Source organism: Cucurbita pepo, chromosome LG13 (genome assembly GCF_002806865.2).
Source record: "Cucurbita pepo subsp. pepo cultivar mu-cu-16 chromosome LG13, ASM280686v2, whole genome shotgun sequence".
In the NCBI taxonomy this organism is placed as follows: domain Eukaryota; kingdom Viridiplantae; phylum Streptophyta; class Magnoliopsida; order Cucurbitales; family Cucurbitaceae; genus Cucurbita; species Cucurbita pepo.
Genome location: NC_036650.1, coordinates 3,062,988 through 3,073,662, shown reverse-complemented (window position 1 = coordinate 3,073,662; position 10,675 = coordinate 3,062,988).

Below are 10,675 nucleotides of genomic sequence, written 5' to 3'. Positions count from 1 at the left end.
TAATGTTCGTTCTTGTCTTTGTTGTTGCGCCCTTCTTTCTTGTCTATCTTCCATCATCATTTGCATCATACCTTGAATTGCTTGAAGAATGGTTGTATTAAGATCTGGTACTGGTGGTACTCCTTCTCCATTATGTGACATTTTGTTATCAAGGGGCCTCTCCACACTTCTCACAAAAATTTCACTCAGGGACACCGTGTTTAACACTCAAAGGTGGGCTTTTGGTACTAGGTTAAGAATGTAAAGGCTGACTTTTTTTTTTCTTTTTTTCGAGAATCTGAGAGAGAGAAAAAATTGATACAAAAAAAATAACAATAAAAATATTTCACCTCTAGAGCGGCCAAAGAACGTAGACCAAATGCTCTGATACCATATGATAAGCGCCTACAATTCTCGAATTTGCAAAGCTAGAGGTCCTTTTAGAATTCTTGCAAAACGTTCACAGAGAAAGCTAACTTAACGGATTGATTCCAACCAAGAGCTGGTTAGAAGATGAATGACTCTTAGATCGAACTTGGAATCTATGATGGTCACTCTTAGATACCAAGACAATTCACTCCAGAATTAGCTTGATCAAAACTAATTCAATGAATTGGTTTAAACATCAAACCTAAAGCAAGGTTTGAAAAAGAATAACACCAAAAGGGTATCAAGAAAACACAAAAGTTTTTTTTGTATTCTAACAAAATCCCCCAAACATTACATGCCTTTAAATAGGCCCAGAAGATAACCCTCACAAAATAAANTGATTTACATGGGTGAGAATGACTCTTTTAGCCGATTGACTCTTTTAGCCGATCCAATTATGCCTACTATTTTGGGGACTTGACCAAACACGAGTTAGGAACATAATATCATGAGATGGAATTCACTCATTTCCATATAAGAAAAATAGATGAGTTGTTCTAAGTACTGATTTCGGAACTTGAACAATGGGGCCCTACCCTCTCATTGGCCCGAGAGGGACTTGGTTTATGATTGGATCATAGACAAATTGTTCATTAGAGAATCAGTGGTACTTAAGGTGAAAGATGTAATTACAAGGGTAAAACGGACTTTTGACCCAGCTGTAATTATGAACAACTCGTGAAGGATCAACTTGCTTGTAATGATTATATCGATAGACATAACATGTCCTACCATGCATAAGAGTGCAACTCTAGGTTTATAGTGGAGTGACCTATAGTTAATGAATGGAAATTGATTAATTAAGGAGCTTAATTAATTAATTTTGTATGATTGGAGCTTATAATTTGTAGGTCCATAAGGTCCAATCTCATAGTAACGCTAAAAGGTTAAATTTATTTGAAAGAAAATTTGAAGTGTTTAAATTGATATTTAATATTATTAGATATATTAAATATAAAGAAGAAAATAAATTTAATTTAAAATGTCAAATTAATATAATAAATAGATAAAATAGATTTAATTTGAAGGGTTCAAATTAATATTTAATATATTAGATAGGTTAAATATAAATCAAGAAAAACAAGGGTTCAAATTAATATTTAATATTTAATATATTTAATATATTAAAAGAAAATATATATTTATTGTATTTAATACAATTAAATATTAAATTAATTAATTTATTTTGATACATTAAATAAAAATATATTTGAAATTTAAATGAGATTCAAATTAATTAAATATATATTAGGATATCTAAATATGATTTATATAAGATATAATATCCTAATATATTAAATATGTAAATATATTATTTGGCAAATATTTCCCGAGAGTCCCTATAAATAGGACCCTCGGGTTGAGCTAAAGACACATCAATCCCTCCCACTTTCTCTGGAGAATGAAATAACATCTCCAGAGAATTCTCGAAACTCTTTCTCCAATCACTTTGAGATTTTCTTTCAAGAGGCTCCCACAAGCCTTGACCCCTTGTGTTCGAGTCATAGTAAGAAAGATCTTGTGGAATGTTCAAGAACTTCTACATGGTTAGATTACTCCGAGGAGTCTTGAAAGCTAGGGTTTCTACAAAGGTAGAGTTCTTACTCTTCTATTTATTTCTTTGTTTTAATTCTTAATAAAAAATCAAAACGGTTCCGAATGCTTCCGCTATGTGGATGGAGAGTTCATTCCCTTCAATTGGTATCAAGGCCTGTTGATTTTTATTTTGAATTAATAGTATGGTGGGTGTTTGATTTCAAACCATATGTGATGTGTAATATTCTTTTGTAAAATTGATTGTTTTTTGGCATATCGATGTGGTATTAGATTTACCAATTTGTTAGACAAATGTATACAGTTAGGTTTATTTTAAATTGAAAAGAGACGCAGCGGCGGCAATGACGACTTTCATTAATTTACTGTACAGTTTAGGGTTTTTTGAAACCTTAATTTTATTACATTTGAAATTGTTCCATGAGTAAAATATCTACCTTTAAAAAAAAAATTTAGAAGGAAAATATGTATATTTGGAATTGTTCCCAAAAGTTTTAGATTTGAAAGACCATAATTAGTATTACCTTTATTTCTTAAATTGAATGCATAATATTTATCTTATTTCTTAAATTGAATGCATAATATTTAGATGAGAGCATGTTCTAATGATTAGAATTTTTTTAGTAATTTATTAAATTTAATTTTAAAGGATTTAAAATGTTAGAATTTGAAAAAGTGAATTAATTTTTAATAAAAATTAATGAATTTTTAAATAAAAATTGACTATAAGAGAACTCTGTTAAAGGAAGGTTCTGGCTTGAGGTATTTAAGGTGACAGAAATGGAACACTTGGGAACTAATGACCTCGGAGTTGAATTAGTCAAATTTTATTTAATTTCATTAAGTAAGCTCATAATGTGATTATTTTTTAATAGTTTAAAATTTTGGTAATTCACGTTAAAAACAATCCAACCAAGATAAGAGTTATGAAAGGGTAGATTGGAAACTTAGATAAATGAGATTAGCCTAATTTGTCCGAGTAATAGAACCCTATTTCAAAATACTTAGTGGGAGAAAGACGTTTGTCAAGATATCAAGATATTAAGAACACATGTTAGGATATCCTACGTTCTCTATTATTGATTCACACCGTGAGATTCATGTGAGGCCTCGTGGTAGCTTTTGGACCGTTCCCCTAAAGGAGGTGTTTGCATGAGTCAAATATCAAGGTGAATCTTGAGAAAGTATTTATAGTAAATGGGGGAAGGAAATGTGTCAACATATCCTATAGTCTCCATCATTGGTTCATAATGTGAGATCCATGCGGGGCCTCGTGGCGGCTTTTGGACCGTCCCCCTACGGAAGGTGTTTGCATGGGTCAATATCAGGGTGAACTCTTGAAAATGATAAGATAGTAATTTTATTTCCAATACTTGACCTACCCTACGGCTGCACTTATTTGGATAAAATTACAAGATCTAAAATGATGGGTTACATTTACGAAGAGATCATTAAGGTTGTTAATGATGTTCTTGACCGAACTAATGGTAGTTAAATATTATAAGAATAAGAGTTATTCTGGTATAATGTTTGAAGAGTTATTCTGGTATAATGTTTGGTTGAGATTGTCTCAGTTTAGTGAAGGAACATTTGACCTACCCTACGACGCACTTGTTCTAAATCACTAAAGTACCATACCATTAGAAATGATTTATAGGATTCACTTTATAAAATTGTTTGTTTGTAATTAAATAATATTTTACATATTTCAAATATTATGTTTAAATTCTCTCCCTGGTTTAGTTTTCATTACATATAAGTCATTGAGAAAATTTTAATACTTAAGAAAAATAATATTAGCAATATGGGATGGTAATATATATATATATATATATATATTTGTCTGTATTGAGAAATGTTCTCAAGATCTATTGTCAATTTGAATCGAATTGTTTGAAGAGCATATGATGGTGAATCAAAGGTGATGAGAAAGCTTTGTCATATCTTCTGGTTGACATGTTGAATGTCATACTAAAAAAATAAGAAAATGACAAAAACATGTTGGATGTTTAAGTCAATAAAAACTAAATTTAGATAGTTATCTAAATGATCTCCAAATTAAGTATTACAAAAATTGAAGAAAAATCTTATGACTCTTATGATAGGAAATAGTTCCTAATTAGGGAGGACCGTCATAGTGGGAAATTTCCCTATGTAAAAAAAATCTAAATGAGAGTAAATTTTGATTTACTAGATTTTTGGTGGAGGCTAAGTGACACCACCAGAATAGTTGATATAAGATTTACTATCAAGATTTTTTCTTCATTACATTTATTTGTAATTCTTGAAAAATACTTGATGAGGTAGAATAGATTCTACCGGTTGACACTAGGAAATCAATCTGAGCGGGTATAGTAGGAGACATTAAGATGTTAAGTAAAAATTGTTACTAAATGCTGAACATGGTGTTTTTAGTAACCATAAGAGACTCAATTTCTCAAACTTTATAATTAAGTAGTTCATATAGTATGAGTTATTTTGAAATATTAAAGTTTATATTTTCTAAATTGTTTAGAAATATGTTCGGCTCGAATTAAATACAATTAGTATGCGTTAAAATGTTAACACTTACTATGCTACGAAACATTGAGATATTCATGATTAGAGAATCAAGAATAAAAAGACATTGTTTTCTCCAAAAGATATACTTGTCTTTGGCGGTTCATTTGATTAATGTCAAATTGAATACAATGAAAAGACTAGTAAAAGTTAATTCTCTAAACGTTGGAGTTAATTACTTTACATGTCTATAGATCTCGCTTTTCATGCAAGATAATCATTGGGCTTTTATTGAAAAAGGCCAAAAGATCAAAGAACGTTTTGGGCTTATGCATTCTGACCCAAATGATCTGAGGCATGCAAAAGTCAAATAATATTGTTAATGTTTTGTTAATTTGATGGATGATTATTCAATATGTAAGTATCCTTATCAAATGTAACTTTGGTAAATTTATCAAAAAAAAAAAATGAAAGTAAAGTTAAATCCATTTTGGTAAATTTATCAAGACATTATGTTCAGATGGTAATGAATAGTACAAGAACATTGTGTATTAAATTTAGTTGATAGAAAGTGGAATTGATTTCCAACTCTAAGCATAATACAATCTTGTAAAATTGTGATGTAAGAGGAGAAAACAAGACTATATTAGATATAGTCACTTATTAAAAAAAAGAAATTATAAGTCATTACCAAACTCTGGTTAGGATATGCAATACAGATTGCATGGTCAACATGATTGCCTTCAAAATTGTCTATGAGACAATTATGAAAATGTAGTAAACTGAGTTTACAACGCAGGTAGGCTACTCCTAAAGAGAAACAAAATAGTCCTTTATTTAATTCTAAATAGAAAAACATATTTTTATGACAAATGTAATTTTCGAAAGAAGTTCAAATAGAATGATAGTGTTAATTAAATAATTATAAATGAAGCCGCTAATAATGAACAAAAGTTGTTAACAATTTAATTTGGCTTGAGAGTCAAGTGGATCCCGGTCATTAATTGGATAGGCGTCATCGTCGTGGGAAAATTATGAGATGATTTAATCCTACTAAAATTCAAATTGTGTTAGATGACCAATTTGAAGGCTTATTACCCAATAATTATGAGGGAGGATGAGGAAGGATAAATATTTTAAAGTCATAAAATCCAGGGAGTTGTAGATATTCTTGATGAGATTAAACTCATAGAATATGAATGGATAGGTAGACTTCTCTCATGTTGTCATTTAGAGTCTATTATTATTCTCTAATTCATTTTTACCTGAGATACGCTTAAACAAATATTTAGAATTCTTTTGTGAAAAGAAATCTAAAAAGAATGCATCTACCCATATTATTATATGGATTTATTATTAGAGATCAAAACCAAAAGATTTGCTAAAAGGAGTAAAAGTTCATTTTTGAAATGAATTTAACCCATAAATTTTTCAATAGAAGGTTTGATAAGCTATGACTTTAAATAAATTGTAATGAACTTGTGAAAACAAGAAAAGAAAATTATTGATTAGTGGATTTTCTCAAATTTTATGTTGATGACGCATTACTATGATGTAATCTGTCCATCTAACATAGATAGACTATCTAACCAATTCCAAATAAATGATTTGGGATAATTTTGTATCTCCTAAAAATAAAGATTTAAGGATAAACGTTAATATTGTCTCATGTATATTATATTGACAAAATTTTTGTCAAATATTTGATGCAAGACTTCAAAGAATGATAATGATCATTGAAATATGAAATCGGATGAATAGTATCAGAAATAACCTCAAATGTTGAGGGTATGATTAATTATCTTTCTTGAGTGGGAGATAATTAATGCGTATATGAGAATTAACGTTAAGTATACATTTAGTTAGATTATATTAGTTAAACTAATGGTATGACCATTAACTGAAAAATTAAAGTTTTCTCGAGTATTGATGGATAATGAGAATGTTTTTTTATTTTGTGTATGGAGTTCAAGATTTGATCTTTAAGTGATACACTAGTTACATAAATTTAGAGAAATTTATGTTAAGATCAATTCTACCATAGATTCTGAAGTATGGTATACAAGTGAAATATTTTTTGCTTTTAAAGCAACAAAATGACTTGTATGACTATAATAATTTCTTAAACATATGAAAGGTGTTTCAGATGTGATTTAGTTCGTCACTTTCATTCTTATGATAGTGATACAAAGATTAATATTAAGGAAATTATAAAAGATCAATCTATAAAGAATGATATTGAGAGAGAAAGCATCGTGTAGTGACCAAGATGACTTTTAATGATAATTATTTTGATTTATATAAAATGATTCTCTAGGCTAAAGTGTTTGAGGGTCATCTTGAATGTCTAGGATTACGAGACATGTCTCATCTTCTCCTAGGACACATGTCTCACCAGCTTTTATGCAAGTGGGAGATTATTGGGATTTATGCCCTAAAGCCTCGTAATTAATTATTTAGTTTTAAACAATAATTTTCATTATTTTGTTTGTAATTTAATTATTATCCATCGTATGAAAATCNAAGTGTTTGAGGGTCATCTTGAATGTCTAGGATTACGAGACATGTCTCATCTTCTCCTAGGACACATGTCTCACCAGCTTTTATGCAAGTGGGAGATTGTTGGGATTTATGCCCTAAAGCCTCGTAATTAATTATTTAGTTTTTAACAATAATTTTCATTATTTTGTTTGTAATTTAATTATTATCCATCGTAGGAAAATCCAAGGTTATTAATGTAATCTTGAATAGTATGTGGTTGACATACAACAGTATCATGTTCAAGTACTAACCTAAAGAGTCTATAGTATATGGATAAGATTGGGTGCCTTATCCTGTTAAGACTATTGATACGGCCCACTTTATAATCGTTACAAATGATTTGATCCAAATCATTCATGTGGAGACATGTAAGTGGGGGTATTCTATACAATGAGTTTGTATGAGATTGAACCAAGAAATATTGAATCTCTCTTTATAAATCCGTTAATTGAGAAGATTAATATTTCACATGATGATCATATGTGACTCGATCTTAATCCTGAGTGAGTTATGAACTCGTGCCTGTGAGGGCTTGTCCTTTGATTTACATGGGTGAGAAATGACTCTTTTAGCCCATTCAATATGCCTGCTATTTTGGGGACTTGACCAAACAGGGAGTTGGGAACATAATATCATGAGATGGAATTCACTCATTTCCATATAAGGAAAATAGATGAGTTGTTAAGTAATGATTTCGAAACTTGAACAATGGGCCCCACCCTCTCATTGGCCCGAGAGGGACTTGGTTTATGATTGGATCATAGACAAATTGTTCGTTAAAGAATAGTGGTACTTAAGGTGAAATATGTAATTACAGGGATAAAACAGACTTTTAACCCAGCTGTAATTATGAACAACTCCGTGAAGGATCGACTTGCTTGTAATGATTATATCGATTGACATAACTTATCCCACAATGCACAAGAGTGCAACTCTAGGTCCGTAATGGAGTGACCTATAATTAATGAATGAAAAATGATTAATTAAAGAGTTTAATTAATTAATTAATTTTGTATTATTGGAGCTTATAATCGGTAGGTTCGTCTCTTGCTAGCTCATAGTAAAACTAAAAGATTCAATTTATTTGAAATAAAATTTGAAGGGTTCAAATTGATATTTAATATATTAGATATATTAAATATAATGAGCTTATAATCTGTAGGTCCATAAAGTCTCTTGCTAGCTCGCTAGCTCATAGTAACACTATAAGGTTCAATTTATTTGAAATAAAATTTGAAAGGTTCACATTGATATTTAACCTATCTGAAAATAAATTTAATTTGAAATGTCAAATTAATATTTAATAAATAGATCAAATAGATTTAATTTGAAGGGTTGAAATTAATATTTAATAATCAGATATGTTAAATATAAATAAAGAAAACATATTAATTTAAAGGGTTAAATTAATATTTAATATATTAAATATATTAAAAAGGAAAAATATATTTATTGTGTTTGATACAATTAAATATTAAGTCAATTAATTTATTTTGATAAAAATATATTTGAAATTTGAATGAGATTCAAATTAATTAAATATATATTAAATATCTTATAATATTTAAATATGATTTATATAAGATATAATATCCTAATATATTAGATATGCAAATATATTATTTGGCAAATATTTCTCGAGAGTCCCTATAAATACGACCCTGAGGTTGAGCCAAAGACACATCAAACTCTCCCACTTTCTTTGGAGAATGAAATTACATCTAGAGAGAATTCTTGAAACTCTTTCTCCAATCCTTTTGGGATTTTCTTTCAAGAGGCTCCCAGAATCCTTGTCCTTGTGTTGAAGTCATAGTAAGCAAGATCTTGTGGAATGTTCAAGAACATTTGCATGGTTGAAATAATTTGAGGAGTCTTGCAGGCTAGGGTTTCTACAAAGGTAGAGTTCTTACTCTTCTATTTATTGCTTTGTTTTAATTCTTAATAAAAATCAAAACGGTTCCGAATGCTTCCGCTACGTGGATGAAGAGTTCATTCCCTTCAGGATACTTTAGCAAGGTTTGGAGTGTGTGACTTGAAGGATAAAATAATACATGAAAACTAATCCAGTCATGATCCAGTTAAAGGAAGAAAACAAGTCGGTTTGAATTATGACTAAATGTTATATCTAAGTTATTCCAACATTAATATCAACACGAGATGTTGATTTCAATAAGGAGTCTAAGCCTTGAATCTACTTATAATTCTTAAGATTATGGACCGGACAATTTAGCAGAGTTGAAGTAGACCTAGCCATAGGCACGTGAGCTACTAAGCCACGACATCAAGAACTGATCCATATGGTGAATAAAAAGAAAAAAAAACAAACATACATTCATGTAAAAACAAGGGTTTCCTCAAACATAAAAACCGAGAAGAGCAAGATTAAAAGATTTTCTCTAAATTTGACATAGTTGTGACAGTTTTAGAGGGATGTCGTTGGGCTCACTAATTCCCCATGGCTCATGTAATTTCTATGAGGCAGATATTCAAGATCTCTAGTATGGGTGTACATCCAACCCGACAACTTAGATCAATCCAACCTGAATTATAGGGGTTGAGCTTGGGTTGAATTAGTATTTTGGCTTGGGTTGGGTTGTTTTTTCTGAACTCCAAGTGACTCGGTTTGGTTTAGGGTTCATAAGATAAAAAACTTGGGTTGATCCGAAAAAGAACAAAACTTATAAATTACATTGAGAATTTTGATGTACGTAAAGGCCTGTCAAAATGGTAATCTCGGTTTTCTAAAATATTTTATTTGCGAGTTCGACTCAGGCCTAATTTAATTTTTATTTTTGTTATGTTTCTTAAACTAATCATTTTTATTTTTTATTATTTTTTAATTTCATAATCTATGTTTATATTTTCTATAAAAAAAAAAATACATAATCTATCTTTAATCTATCTTTATATTTTCTATAAAAAAAATACAGTAATTTAATTTTTATTTTTGGTATGTTTCTTAAACTTTAATCTATTTTTATATTTAAAAAAAACGACAATTTAATTTTTATTTTTGTTAGGTTCTTTAAATTCATCATTTTTATTTTTTTATTATTTTTTCATTTCATAATCTATCTTTAATCTATCTTTATATTTTTTAAAATTTCTATAAAAAAAAAATACAGTAATTTAATTTTTATTTATAATTTTTATTTTTGTTAGGTTCTTTAAACTCATCATTTTTATTTTTTATTATCTTTTAATTTCATAATCTATCTTTATATTTTTTTTTAAAAAAAATATCATAATTTAACTTCTATTTTTTTCGTAAGATATAATTTATTTAAACTAATTATTTTTATTATTTTTTAATTTCATAATCTATCCTTATATTTTATCTTATATTTTATTTATTGTATAATGTTAGATGTTACAATTTTTTTTATGGTTGTCAATAAATTTGTGTTTTTTTTTTAATAATTATAAATTGATTTGTGTTTTTTTTTTTTTTTTNTTATCAAAAATTATATTGAATAATTATTAATTGTGAATAAATAAATAAAAAATAAAAATTTTAAAACAAATTAACAACCTCAACCCAACCTTAAAATAGGGGGTTTGGTTGGGATCCAACTAACCTGAATTTTTGGGTTAGGTCAAAAAAATCCTTCAACCCAACCCAACTCGGACCATACACTCCTGGTTTTTGGACCTATTTTATAATAGTGTTCAA